This window comes from Palaemon carinicauda, chromosome 7, assembly GCF_036898095.1.
Source record: "Palaemon carinicauda isolate YSFRI2023 chromosome 7, ASM3689809v2, whole genome shotgun sequence".
Taxonomy (NCBI): Eukaryota; Metazoa; Arthropoda; class Malacostraca; order Decapoda; family Palaemonidae; genus Palaemon; species Palaemon carinicauda.
This window is the reverse complement of record NC_090731.1, coordinates 10256626-10268381: the sequence shown is the minus strand read 5'-3', so window position 1 is coordinate 10268381 and position 11756 is coordinate 10256626. Positions and strand designations below refer to the sequence as shown.

The following is an 11756-nucleotide window of genomic DNA, read 5'->3' as shown; positions in this document are numbered from 1 at the left end:
AAAATCAACGAAAATACAATAATAAACATAAAAATAAAGCAACGTCGCAAGCAGCAATGCAATACAAAATAAAAACAATACCAAAAAACGAGAGGAAAAAAAAAACACAGGTGCAAAAATATTCCACAATCAAAACAATTAATTTTTTTCCTTCTTTCACTCTCCCTACGTCACAATTATCAATACGATGCATAAGAGCACGCACACATGCACACACTATATCTACCATACATACATAGAACTAAAGACAGACAACCAACGCACATACATATTACGTACGTGTGGGGGATATGTTGACAGAAATGTACATACCCACATTTCAAAATGTTTGAAACATTACAGGCAATCACAGTCCAATACAACGAAGCATTTGGGGAATCCATTCAAATGGCAATACCCACATGGAAGCACAATGCGCCAATTGCAAAATTGCCTTAATGATAAAGGCATCAACAACACGCGATAATTAATTCGCTCGGATAATGAATCAGTTAGCATAGGCTCAACAACTCCTTGTTAACAAGAACGTATAGAAAAAAAAATCATTAGTATGTCACAAACACTCAAACGCCAATCTAATTGATTAGAATTGCATTCCTGGGCTACTTACGTTCATTAGTGATCACAAAGTCAATTTTAATAATAAAAAAAAACACGAACAGGGAAAGCATCCAGTTTTCAGCATACGATTAGGCCTAGGCGATATACTTTTAGTATGCGTTTGCTGTATATGCCCATCTAACAACGTAAATAACAACATTCTCTATTACTTTCTCACACACAAACCTCTTAACTACTTGTAAAACCTCAATTGTTTTGGGGATGGGGGGGGGAGAGCGAATGTAGATGAAAAATCTATTACTGCCTCTGTTTCAGGAAAGTTGATCTTGAAGAAAATAAAGGGGGGGGGGAAAGTTTATCTCATTCTTCGTGACATATGAGAGGGAGCATTGACCACTAGAAAGTACTGCTGATCTTCTAAAAAATGATGCAAGAAAATATTTATATGGGAATCATCTACAGCGAGTATTTCTCCTTTCCTATGACTATTGAGGAAAAGGTTAATTAGTTTTCAGGAAATACCACTGGCGATCCTAAATCCTACAGTCTAGCATTAACATGTGCATCTCTTGGAACAAAATAAGTGAAACTTTAGGACTGACATGGGACGGCTGTGGTATAAAACTGGGAGCAAAACAAATGGCTAGTCGGGACTAAAACTGGGATCAAACGTTGGTTAAAAGTCTAATATACAGTATACATGCTACAACAAACATTACCCAGCGACAGAGAAACACAAGAAAAGTAATAATAGAACAACAGAAAGAAAAATAAAAGCGATCAGGATGTCTCGAAGTATTATCAGATATCCCACACTCCGTTTTCTGTCTGGTTTGTGATTCCATTTTCTTTTCATTGCATCTCTTAGGAGGGGGCGCTGTGGTGTTTTATTTTTGTGTGTGTCACGAAAAGCAACTGACCTTGAGGTGCGTTTGTAGCTCGTTTTGTTGTTGTTCCAGGAGTCTCTGATGCTCCTGTTGAAATTGGTGATACAGCAGACTTTGTTGAAGCTGTGGGCAAGGAGAGAGAATTCCAAGCTAGAGACCAGAGGCTAGAGAGAGACCACAATTGATCACCACAAGTATCTCACTCATTCTCCCTCTTTCTCTATCAATTCTTACATACAAATGATCATGGCTCATCCACACGTCTACCGTGTCCCAACCCCGCCTTTGTCAAATACTTGGAATAAAGAAAAAAGTCAAATGAAAAGAACACAGCCATACAATACATCGAACACTCAAGGATATAAGCTTCACTCGAAGGTACAACAGAAAAGTAATTCACAGGCTAAGTTAGACTCCAACGACACGAGACATTGACCCTCACTATATTTCTGCCAATCAAGTTGTAGCCATTAATTTTCTCAAGGAAATTAATCAAGTTGTAGCCATTAATTTTCTCAAGGAAATTAATCAAGTTGTAGCCATTAATTTTCTCAAGGAAATTAATCAAGTTTTATCGAAAATTTTCTCAAGGAAATTAATCAAGTTGTAGCCATTAATTTTCTCAAGGAAATTAATCAAGTTTTATCGAAAATTTTCTCAAGGAAATTAATCAAGTTGTAGCCATTAATTTTCTCAAGGAAATTAATCAAGTTGTAGCCATTAATTTTCTCAAGGAAATTAATCAAGTTTTATCGATAATTTTCTCAAGGAAATCAATCAAGTTGTATCAATTAATTTTTTCAAGGAAATTAATCAATTTTTATCTATTAATTTTCTCAAGGAAATTAATCAAGTTGCCTCCATTAATTTTCTCCAGGAAATTAATCAAGTTTTATCGATTAATTTTCAAGGAAATCAATCAAGTTGTAGCCATTAATTTTCTCAAGGAAATTAATCAAGTTTTATCGAAAATTTTCTCAAGGAAATTAATCAAGTTGTAGCCATTAATTTTCTCAAGGAAATTAATCAAGTTTTATCGATAATTTTCTCAAGGAAATTAATCAAGTTGTATCAATTAATTTTCTCAAGGAAATTAATCAATTTTTATCCATTAATTTTCTCAAGGAAATTAATCAAGTTTTATCGAAAATTTTCTCAAGGAAATTAATCAAGTTGTATCAATTAATTTTCTCAAGGAAATTAATTCAGCATTTTCACGAGTTACTGCCCTGTAAAAAAATGATTCTTTTTTATCAAAGAAACATTGCGCAACATATGAAAATAATATTTACAAAGCAGAAGTAAAATGGAAATACAAAAAAAAAGAAGAAAAAAACATATAAACTGGTTTGGCAACAAAAACATTGATTTTCCAACGATAGATTTATAAGTTAGTCTTTTCAAAATGCTTTGTGTTGTTGCAAGTCAAAAATATTGTATGTACATGGTTTTCTGCTCTTCAATTAAAAAAAAAAAAAAAAAAAAAAAAAAAAAAAAAAAAAAAAAAACCATTAATGTACACGCATTCAAGTCTGTGCTGGGACATCAAGTGAATTATGAAAAAAAAATATATTACTACAAATGAATAAATACATAAATATATGTGTATATATACACACACACACACACACACATATATATATATATATATATATATATATATATATATATATATATATATATATTCAAATAACCCATAAATGCCTTTTTAATATCGAATTCGGTCTGTCAAGTAATTAAAATAATACCAGTAATATTAATAATCAAAATTATTAAAATAATATATACATATATATATATATATATATATATATATATATATATATATATATATATATATATATATATATATATAATTTCAAATTTTCCCCAAAATAATTTTTGTTTTCTACTGACGTTCCCACAGTAAGCTATATACATTTTTTGATTCGCGACATGACAATTGCTAACAAATATTTCAATATTTCCTTTAATTAATCAGTGAAACTCCATTTGAACAATACATAAGACTATTCGCGTTCACATCCAATTGACGTCACTATGACGAAGGGCAACCCACAATATTTCTCACACAGGACAAAAAGAATTTAAATTCTTTAGCTGTGGTAAGCAGCTCTTCTTGGAGAAGGACACTCCAAAATCAAACCATTGTTCTCTACTCTTGGGTAGTGCCTTAACCTCTGTACCATGGTCTTCCACTGCTTGAGGGTATCGGGCACACTATTCTATCTAATTTCTCTTCCTCTAGTTTTGTTGATATTTTAGTTTATATGAAATATTTATTCTAATGTTACTGTATTTTACTTGTCCTTGTTTCCTTTCTTCATTGGGCGGTTTTCCCTGTTGGGGCCCCTGGCCTTATAGCATTCTGCTTTTCCAACTATGGTTGTAGCTTAGCAAGTAATAATAATAATAATAATAATAATAATAATAATAATAATAATAATAATAATAATAATACCCTGGCCTTATAGCATCCCGCTTTTCCAACTAGGGTTGTAGCTTAGCAAGTAATAATAATAATAATAATAATAATAATAATAATAATAATAATAATAATAATATTACCCTGGCCTTATAGCATCCTGCTTTTCCAACTAGGGTTGTAGCTTAGCAAGTAATAATAATAATAATAATAATAATAATAATAATAATAATAATAATAATAATAATACCCTGGCCTTATAGCATCCTGCTTTTCCAACTAGGGTTGTAGCTTAGCAAGTAATAATAATAATAATAATAATAATAATAATAATACCCTGGCCTTATAGCATCCTGCTCTTCCAACTAGGGTTGTAGCTTAGCAAGTGATAATAATAATAATAATAATGATAATAATAATAATAATAATAATAATAATAATAATAAGATTGAGGAAAACAATCCAAGTGTTAGTTTAACCAATGCCTCGGGGAAGAATTCATAATAAGTTAATTTTAAGGCTATTAAATTAACAATTCCATTAAAATTGAAGAAAACAAACGCGTATAATCCAACCTTATCCATCTGTAAAGTATAAAGCAAAATCTCCCAAGATAAAAAATGGGGGGAATAATAAAGGTGAGTCACCCTCGACCTCCCTAGACCCCCTTTGTTCACTCTTATTTCACCTAATATTACTCATAGCACCCCCTCCCCGACAACCTCCCCCCCCCCCTTCCCTCAAGGCCACAACCTCACAACCCCCCCCCCCCCAGCACACCACCTCCTCCAACCTGCGTAAGTCCTTCAAAACGTAACTCACCCACACCCCCAATCCCCCAGGGACACTTCTGACGCTCTAGGATGCGTCATTTAAGGACCTGCCCTCACACGACTCCTGAATAAGTCTCTGTCATTCACCCAATTGCCAGACAGCACGTGTGGACGTCAAGTGCCCATCCATCCATCCATCCTCCTCCGCCTCCTCCTCCTCCTCCTCCTCTCCATGTCCCTCTTGTCCTGGGAGACAGAATGGAGCAAAGGATGACTAGGATGGTCATCCTGCTCACGTATTGCCGGACACAGGAGGCACCATCCTACACCACGGTGAATAATGGTGAGGAGAAAAACCTTAATGCTGTTCTTACTGTTGCTGTTTTCCCTGTTGGAACCCCTGGGCTTATAGTATTCTGCTTTGCCAATTAGGGTTGTAGCTTAGCAAATAATAATAATAATAATAATAATAATAATAATAATAATAATAATAATAATAATAATAATAATAATAATAATAATATAGATAGGAAAGTCGTGATTCAGGGTTAAGGGCCATGTTGGATTTTCTCGTTATCCAACTAAAATTCACTGAAAAGATCTACGGACGTTTTGCAACTATTCTCTATTCAAGCCCTTGGCAGTAGTACACTTTTGCAGGCATTGCCTTTCTACAAAATATTTTGTATTTTAATCATATAAGTACTTATCATTATTTAGCAGTACAGTAGTGACAAACGTAATTCATATCGATTCCAAACGTAAACAAAAGCTCTAACTAATCAGCGCCATCTGTTGCCAACGCGCCACACTAACGAGGAAAAGTGCTCACAGAAATTCGAGCGACTTTCCGGTATTCCCTTTGTCGTCTTTATTTTCTAGCCCAGGTTTAAAGTAAACAACAATGGGAAAATTACAAGATTTAACAGGGTATTTCCATGCTTTGGATCAACATATCTGAACAATTGGGATTTTAGTTAACTTTGAAGATACACTTAAAAGTGTATCAAAATTTGAGAGATAATTGACACCCTAGACACTCTGGCAAGTGTTTGTAAAAAAAGAAAAAAAAAATAGAAAAAAGATAAAAAAAAACATTAAGCTTGAATTAATTTCCATAACACATACGCTTACCCGAGAACGTTCAAAATATTGGAATCATTGCAAGTCTTTATGTACAATAAAAATAATTATATACAGTATATACAAAACGTGCGAGTTTCTCTCTCTTTATGCTATATATATATATATATATATATATATATATATATATATATATATATATATATATATATATATATATATATATATATATATATATATATATACATACTCTACATACATACATACATACGTGTGTATATATATATATATATATATATATATATATATATATATATATATATATATATATATATGTATATATATAGATATAGATATAGATATATATATATATATATATATATATATATATATATATATATATATATATATATATATATGAGAGAGAGAGAGAGAGAGAGAGAGAGAGAGAGAGGAGAGAGAGAGAGAGAGAGAGAGAGAGAGAGAGAGAGATTACTTTAGAATCTACGTTCAACTGGTAATCCCACATGAAATTACTGCTGACTTTCTCGTCGTCCTATGAACCAGAAACAAAGGACCTCGAAAATAGCTATTACCCCACCCCAGCTGCGATCACGTATTCCTGGCAACTTGGCCAACACACAAACACACACACACACACACACAGAAACACAGACACACACACGCACTAAGACCGTGAAACGCGAGAGGGCCAATCTCTAAGAAGACCAATGACACCTGTTCAAATTTTTTTGAACGGTGTTATTATAACAGAGCATGTTCGTAAAACCTTTTTCTGTTGTTGGTTGATAGCTACTTGTTTAGTATATACATGTTAGATGTCAGTGATCGTGCGGTTTTTCCATTGATAGATGTCAGTGATCGTGCGGTTTTTCCATTGATAGATGTCAGTGATCGTGCGGTTTTTCCATTGATAGATGTCAGTGATCGTGCGGTTTTTCCATTGATAGATGTCAGTAATCGTGCGCTTTTTCCATTGATAGATGTCAGTGATCGTGCGGTTTTTTCATTGATAGATGTCAGTGATTGTGCGGTTTTTCCATTGATAGATGTCAGTGATCGTGCGCTTTTTCCATTGATAGATGTCAGTGATCGTGCGGTGATAGATGTCAGTGATTGTGCGGTTTTTCCATTGATAGATGTCAGTGATCGTGCGGTTTTTCCATTGATAGATGTCAGTGATCGTGCGGTTTTTCCATTGATAGATGTCAGTGATCGTGCGGTTTTTCCATTGATAGATGTCAGTGATCGTGCGGTTTTTCCATTGATAGATGTCAGTGATCGTGCGGTTTTTCCATTGATAGATGTCAGTGATCGTGCGGTTTTTCCATTGATAGATGTCAGTGATCGTGCGGTTTTTCCATTGATAGATGTCAGTGATCGTGCGGTTTTTCCATTGATATACATACAATACGATGATTATTCAATTTGTGTCTTCCTTGTGGTATGGAAATTATATGTAGATGAATTATTCAATTTATGTCTTCCTTGTGGTATGGAAATTATATCATCTTGATATATTATTCAATTTGTGTCTTCCTGGTGGTATGGAAATCATATTATGTTGATAAAATATTCAATTTTTGTTTTCTTTGTGGTATGGAAATTATATGACGACGAATTATTCAATTTGTGTCTTCCTTGTGGTATGGAAATTATATGACAATGGAAATTATATGACGATGAATTATTCAATTTGTGTCTTCCTTATGGTATGGAAATTATATGACGATGAATTATTCAATTTGTGTCTTCCTTATGGCATAGAAATTATATGACGATGAATTATTCAATTTGTGTCTTTTTGTGATATGGAAGTTGTATGATATTACTCCAGACAACCTAAAACAATGGCTAATCAGAGGAATTCCATTTAACTTCAATTTTATTTGTGATTTTAATTGTATAACAGAACTCCATCAGTTATTTCTAATATGATCCTGGTATTTCATCCTACACTGTACCAGCAACTAACTTATATTGCAATATTACTAAAAAAAAAAAAAAAAAAAAAAAAAAAAAAAAAAAAAAAAAAAAAAAAAAAAAAAAAAAACGTAAAATTATCAAAGATGTGAAAACCATATTTCCAATAAGTGTTGGAGCTTTTCAATTTACTTAGGTGTCCAGTTTCCTCGACACTCATGAAAACCGATCCCTACATTGATTTTCTGAACGAAAAAAAATGAAACAAGAGTTCGATAAAATATGAAAGATGCACCAAAGTTTCTTCAAGAGTCACTTTTTAAGTCATTGAAATGTTCAAGGTTTTAAAAAAATCAAGTTATATAAAATATGATGGCTTTACAAAAGTAACATTGAAATTCAATTACTATCGCAATTTTACTGCTATTAATTCTCAACTCAAGTTTCAAAACCGTATTCTAGGCGGCTTTCAAATTCAATAAATATAAAAGTTTCAGAACAGAAGTTTTATACAGCATTGAATGTCTAATGTTGACGGAAGTAACTACAGAGTTTCAAGCTTCCTGTAATGCCACAGAATAACAAAGTTCCATCGGAAGACGTCAGAAATAAACAATTAAATACTGTACGACGACTGCATCTATATTCCCACTTAGGGACTGCTTTAGCGCAAGAGCCCGTGGGTTGCACCTTCTGTGCATGTCGCTCTAATGCTTTCTTTTTTGCTTGCTTGGGGAAAAATAACAAAAAGGTCTTATTTGTAGGAAAATCTACCAAAATTACTAGAAAAATGTAAAACTGAAGAACTTTGCAAAACAACAATTACATTTTAGTCTAAATATCGAATAACATCATAAGGAATGCTTACAGAACTCGGTGTTACAGGCAATCTTGTGAGAGCATTAATGAAAAATATGATAAATATTGGCACAGCAATCAGTGAAGGCAGTTCAATAACTATTCTACAAGAATAAACAGATCAACAAAAAACGAAAGCCAAAAGCCTCTCTCTCAAGCTTCACCAGTTCCAAGATGAAACACGAGTCTTTCGCAAGATCTTCTTTTCAGACTGTTGAAGGGAATAACCCATTGATTGACAGACATATGGAAGTGACAAAGGGAATAACCCATTGATTGACAGACATATGGAAGTGACAAAGGGAATAACCCATTGATTGACAGACATATGAAAGTGACAAAGGGAATAACCCATTGATTGACAGAGACATATGGAAGTGACAAAGGGAATAACCCATTGATTGACAGAGACATATGGAAGTGACAAAGGGAATAACCCACTGATTGACAGAGACAGTTGGAACTGACAAAGGGAATAACCCATTGATTGACAGAGACAGTTGGAACTGACAAAGGGAATAACCCATTGATTGACGGAGACATATGGAAGTGACAAAGGGAATAACCCATTGATTGACAGAGACAGTTGGAACTGACAAAGGGAATAACCCATTGATTGACAGAGACATATGGAAGTGACAAAGGGAATAACCCATTGATTGACAGAGACAGTTGGAACTGACAAAGGGAATAACCCATTGATTGACAGGGACAGTTGGAAGTGACAAAGGGAATAACCCATTGATTGACAAAGACAGTTGGAACTGACAAAGGGAATAACCCATTGATTAACAAAGACAGTTGGAACTGACATAGGGAATAACCCATTGATTGACAGACAGTTGTAACTGACAAAGGGAATAACCCATGATTGACAAAGACCATTGTAACTGACAAAGGGAATAACCCATGATTGACAAAGACCATTGTAACTGACAAAGGGAATAACCCATTGATTGATAGGGACAGTTGGAACTGACAAAGGGAATAACCTATTGATTGAAAGAGACAGTTGGAACTGACAAAAAGAATAACCCATTGATTGATACGGACAGTTGTAACTGACAAAGGGAATAACACATTGATTGATACGAATAGTTGTAACTGACACGGGGAATAACCCATTGATTTACAGTTACAGTTGGAACTGACAAAGGAAATAACCCATTGATTGACTGGGACAGTTGTAACTGACAAAGGGAATAACCAACTGATTGACAAAGACAGTTGAAACTGACAAAAGGAATAACACATTGATTGATACGGACAGTTGTAACTCACAACAGAAAAAACCAAGTGATTGACAAGGACAGTTGAAACTGAAAAATGGAATAACACATGGATTATTACGGACAGTTGTAACTGATAAATGTAATAACATATTGATTGATACGGACAGTTGCAAATGACAAAAGCAATAACCCATTGATTGACAGAGACAGTTGGAACTGACAAAGGGAATAACCCATTGATTGACAGAGACAGTTGTACCTGACAAAGGGAATAACCCATTGATTGACAGAGGCAGTTGTAACTGACAAAGGGAATAATAAATTGATTGATATGGACAGGTGTAACTGACAAAGGGAATAACACATTGATTAATACGACAGTTGTAACTGATAAAGGGAATAACCTATTGATTGACAAAGACAGTTGTTACTGACAAAGGGAATAACTCATTGATTGACAAAAACAGTTGGAACTGACAAAGGGAATAACCCATTGATTGAGAGAAAGTTGGAACTGACAAAGGGAATAACCCATTGATTGACAAAGAGAGTTGTAACTGACAAAGGGAATAACACATTGATTGACAAAGACAGTTGGAACTGACAAAGGGAATAACACATTGATTGACAGCGACAGTTGTAACTGACAAAAGGGAATAACCCATTGATTGACAAAGACAGTTGTAACTGACAAAGGGAATAACACATTGATTGACAGAGACAGTTGTAACTGACAAAAGGAATAACCCATTGATTGACAAAGACAGTTGGAGCTGACAAAGGGAATAACCCATTGATTAACAGGGACAGTTGTAACTGACAAGGGAATAACTCATTGATTGACAGAGTCAGTTGGAACTGATAAAGGGAATAACCCATTGATTGAAAAAGACAGTTGTAACTGACAAAGGGAATAACCCATTGATTGACAAAGACAGTTGTAACTGACAAAGGGAATAACCCATTGATTGACAGTCAGTTGGAACTGACAAAGGGAATAACCCATTGATTGACAAAGACAGTTGGAACTGACAAAGGGAATAACCCATTGATTGGTAGAGACATATGGAAGTGACAAAGGGAATAACCCATTGAGTAACAAAGACAGTTGTAACTGACAAAGGGAATAACCCATTGATTGACAGCGTCAGTTGGAAATGACAAAGAAATAACCCCTTGATTGACAGTCAATTGAACCCCTTGATTGACAGTCAGTTGAAACTGACAAAGGGAATAACCCATTGATTGACAGAGAAAGTTGGAACTGACAAAGGGAATAACCCATTGATTGACAGAGTCAGTTGGAAATGACAAAGAAATAACCCCTTGATTGACAGTCAGTTGAACCCCTTGATTGACAGTCAGTTGAAACTGACAAAGGGAATAACCCATTGATTGACAGAGTCAGTTGAAACTGACAAAGGGAATAACCCATTGATTGACAGGTACAATTGGAATTGGCTTCAGACTAAGACTCTAAGAGAAAGTAATTATGAATAAAGTCATTGCTTTCTAAAAAGAAAGTAAACTGACATTGTGGTTTAACAGATCTGAAAGCAACAAGACAGTATCAATTCCTACGCGATTTCAATAAGTCTGTTTCATAAGCTGTTTGGTTGAAGATCAACCCTTTGAAATTTTGACTTAGATAAGGTCTTCTGATCACTATATACATTTCAAACATTCATCAAACAACCCAATTAATTTTCACAGAGATAAATCTATCTCAAGTTTTTAAAAGGCCACAGAAGGATTTCAATATGAACTCATATTTTATAATCTGGACCGTGAGGAGAAGCTAGGATTATCTGAAGATCCCATTTTTTATACATAATGAAAGAATCGCCTAATAATTGGAAATGAAGTTGTTGGTACAGTTATTTGGTACTGTAGTACCGTTACTAATTACTGTCTCTTGATACCATACAATTTTGGCCATTGGATTCACTATAAAAAAAAAAAAAATAGGCATTTCCGATATTCTAACTTTTTA

General features: G+C 34.1%; 1 protein-coding gene across 2 annotated transcripts in view; it reads right to left on the bottom strand.

Annotated features, from left to right (window-relative positions):
- Positions 1–1481: 1481 nt before the first annotated feature.
- The window catches only part of LOC137643834 (uncharacterized), a 90261-nt gene continuing 79986 nt past the window's right edge, over positions 1482–11756 (bottom strand). For both annotated transcript variants that reach the window (XR_011045082.1, XM_068376549.1), the window contains exon 5: positions 1482–1571. The gene's annotated coding sequence lies outside the window, so the exon portion shown is untranslated. The remainder of the gene's footprint in view (positions 1572–11756) is intronic.